This window comes from Miscanthus floridulus, chromosome 19 (assembly GCF_019320115.1).
Source record: "Miscanthus floridulus cultivar M001 chromosome 19, ASM1932011v1, whole genome shotgun sequence".
NCBI classification, from domain to species: domain Eukaryota; kingdom Viridiplantae; phylum Streptophyta; class Magnoliopsida; order Poales; family Poaceae; genus Miscanthus; species Miscanthus floridulus.
In genome coordinates this window covers 26,608,597-26,612,569 of record NC_089598.1, presented here as the reverse complement: position 1 = coordinate 26,612,569, position 3,973 = coordinate 26,608,597, and positions in this window count along the sequence as shown.

Here is a 3,973-nt window from a genome sequence, read left to right as displayed (position 1 = left end):
TCTTTTATTTGGCACCACTGATGTTCTCAAGGAGCAGCCACTTTTTAATTTCAGGTCTGCATGCTGGAAACACTAAAATTAAGGGCCAACCTCATTGAGTCGTCTTGCTTGATCTTTGCCAATTGTTTCCTTCCATGCATGATTATTGTTTCCTTCCATGCATGTGGCCTCAGGTGATTGATTTGTTTCCTTCAAAGCAGACGGGGATCGCAGGGATGACCGTTTCTTTTTCTATCGCGCGGGGTATTGCATGGCCGGAAGGGAGGAGTCTTGCTTGATCTTTGTCAATTGTTTCCTTCCATGCATGATTATTGTTTCCTTCCATGCATGTGGCCTCAAGTGATCGATTTGTTTCCTTCAAAGCAGGCAGGGATCGCAGTTTCTTTTTCTATCGCACGGGGTATCGCATGGCCGGAAGGGAGAAGCGACCCCAAAAAAAAGTCGCACAAAAAAATAGTCTTACTTTTAGTCTTTTTAGTTGTAGGAGATTATATACTTGCTCTAACGCAAGTGTTGTTCTTTTGTTGATGGACGACGTATTCTCCTCAATAGTAAGACATATATGGTAGTTTCATCAATCTCGAGATATATCAATCTAGTCTCAATCTCTGAGAGCCGCTCATAGAAATAGTATATGCGCAGTTTTATAGAGGTATGTGTGTATGCAAAGCTAGACAACGAACATTTCATAATACACTATATTTTTGAATTTGAAGTTTAAAATTTTCTAACGTTTGTGGTATAGACCGTGTCAACGTTTGAAGTCATTTGGAATTTCTAAACTTTAAATTTCAAAATCTATGAAAATATAAAATAGATATTTAGGACTGTAATGATTTTAGATTAAAAATTTATAAACAACAAAGTTATAGATCATATTGATAACTTCAACTTTTGTATATTTCAAGTCAACATTTGAGGTCATTCCATAATTTTAAAATTTGAATTTCAAAATCTAATGAATAAAAAAGAAGTTTTGACAATTTATATAGTTTTAAATAAAAAACTTGACAACTACAAAGTTGTAAGTCTCATTGAGCTCTACGGTTTTGATATAAAGTTTTCCTTCATCAGACTTCATGTGCAATGGTTATGAATTTTTAGATAACTATAAAAGGTTATACTGTAATAGTCTAGGGTATTTTGGTCACTTTAATTTCTCTCTCCCATCCACTCCTAGATAATACTCCATCCGTTTCAAATTATAAGTCGCTTTGACTTTTTTGTTCACCCATTTTGCTATGTATGTAGACATAATTTATATCTAGATGCATAGCAAAATGGATATACCAAAAAGTCAAAGCGACTTATTATTTAAAACATAGGGAGTATTATTTTAAGAGACATAGTGTCCAACAGCAAATTTCCATATTTGAAGAGTGTCTTCTAGCAAAGACAACATTGAGCAGTATCCATCGGCAAATACCGTCACTGAAGAGTGTCCTACAACAAATACTGTGATTAAAAACTCTACTTGGAGCCTTTATTATATTTGTTTTAATGCAATAAAGTTTATAGGCACCTCCAACTCATGGCAGACATGATTTTACTTCAGGTGCTAATTAAGCGTGGATCGGAAAAACCATCTAGCTAGGACGTCGTATCACTGGTATGTATATTTGGTTGCGCCGCCAGGCATCGTTGCCCGCCATGCAGCGGCCTCAGGCCATTGATTTGGATCACCTAGCGCTAGCGGTCAGGATCGATGATGTCTGGCAAAGCAGTTGTCTTGCAGGCCCCCAACTAGAAGACCCCAAATTTCAAAAAAGAAAGAAACATTATGCTCTAATGAGTAATGACAGAAGATATTTGTTACTGTAGAACACTATTACATATGTTTAGAACGCAAAATTTGATTCACGGTGACAATAACGGAGCAGCTGGTGTTTCGGTTTCCTCACGGTATACATTAGAACGCAAAGTTTGATTCACGGCAGAGATGCTGATGTTTCAATACAAAACAAAGAAAGGCCATGTGCATGCTGACCGAGGTGGCATGGTAGGGAGGGGGGGCAGGGGGCATACGGAGAGTTGAATAGGTATATCTGAGGTTGATAAGGTCACGTTGTCTACCGACTCAGAGTCGTTCATAAGGAATGGAATAATCACGTGAGCTACGCTCCAATGTCAGTTTCTTTGTTTTTGTACTATGTTGCTTCAAAATACCTCAAGGACAACTGAGATACGATAAATTCGTATACACGAAGGGATCAACTAAAAACTGCAAGATGAAACTTTTTCGAAATTCCCAGTTGAAGCATTGGATTATATATATGATGGTAGAACAAACTAATTTAACTTGAATTGGGTTGCCCTGAAGCATTGGATTACATATAGTGGTAGAACAAATGGATTTACCTTGGGTTTGGAGAACTTTTAGAGTAATATAATAAATAATAAACCTAACCATACGGAACGGAATGCCGTGACATCCCAATCCCCCGATCCCAAACCCCACAAACATTTGTGCCGCGCGCTGTTGCCCAACACACACGGTCAAAGTACTTTTGTTTTGTCCTAGCCAGGGACGAGCTAGGCAGATGGCCAATTATAGAATTACTTATTATATATAAATATATAATATATATATTGTGCGTGAGAGCAGCTCCAGTGTTAAAAACTGTAAAATGGAACCGAGAACAATTGAATATAGTCGACAGGTCGTTGTCATAGCAAAAATCGACTTCCAAAGTTCCAAAGTCGGTTCGACTGTTCTGGAATAAAATATTCGTCCGAGTGCATGTGCAATGTCTGTTCAGTTCAAGGAAGAGGATAAATTGATCCACCGGTATTGGCAAAACCAAAAGAAAGGCAAGCAAAACTTCGAAAACAAAAGGAGACGTGCGCATCCCTCCGCCAAGCCACCCGGCTGCGCAGCCCTTCGTCTTCCATCTGCCCCCCTGGCGCCGGCGACATTTTCACAAAAAAAAAAAGCCCGGCCATGGCCACAGCCGCAGTAGTTCCGCGAGAAACCTGATCGATCTGCTTGGATCGACGACCGCATGACCTTATTATCTGCTACCCTCTAATGTCAATTTTCTGATACGTGGCCAGATTGTTAGGGAGGGGTGGAGGATTGAGAGGAGGAAGGATGTGGACAGGGAGGAGAGCCATAGAAAAGAAGGCGAGAGACGAGGAAGCTTCCGCGAGGAGACGAGGCAAGGAGAGACCTTTTCCCCGTATACATCGGTCCCACGAAACGATGTGCACGCTGGTGGAGGCTATCGAACCAAACTTTTTTTCATTGTTCGTCTAATCGACTTGCGTGGCCTGTAGCGGTAGAACCAGCACACGAGCTGCAGAGAGGAGATCCACCAGGTAGCTCTCAACTGATTAACAATGAAATCCTCCGCCCAAATCACCCCAAGTAGTACTAGAATAGATAGACTGACTAAACTTGATGCAAGAAGTTAACACAACCAGCTCCACCCATCAGGCAGACACGATTTACATCGGATGCTAATTAAGCGAGGAAAGCAAGAACCATCTAGGATGGATCACATGCATGCTCGCACGACAAAAGACGAACGCGCTGTTCGCTGGAGCTTATTCAGAACTACTTTTCAGTCATGGAATAATATTTTTCTCTCACAACATTTTAGCATAAGCATCAGCATAAGCCAAATTTCAGCATCAGCGAACATGGTGGATAATGTACAGAGCTACATATAAAAAAACTTCTCCTAGGAACTACATAAATAGAGAGAAAAACATGAATAAAATGAGCATATCTAATCTAGTTTGATTTTTGTGTTCTAATTTAAAGAGGTTGTGAGGAGAAGCGTGGCTAAAAGCAAAAAGGCGTGCTGTTTAGTTTCTATTTCAACTTATTTTACCCGATAACTTGTCCAACCGGTCCGAGTTTGCCACGCCCGGTCAAACCGAACCTTACCATTGCATCTCTCCAGCTAACCATTGTCATAAGTCCAAGACAAACCCATAAAACCCACATCCCTTAGGGCTTGTTTGTTTG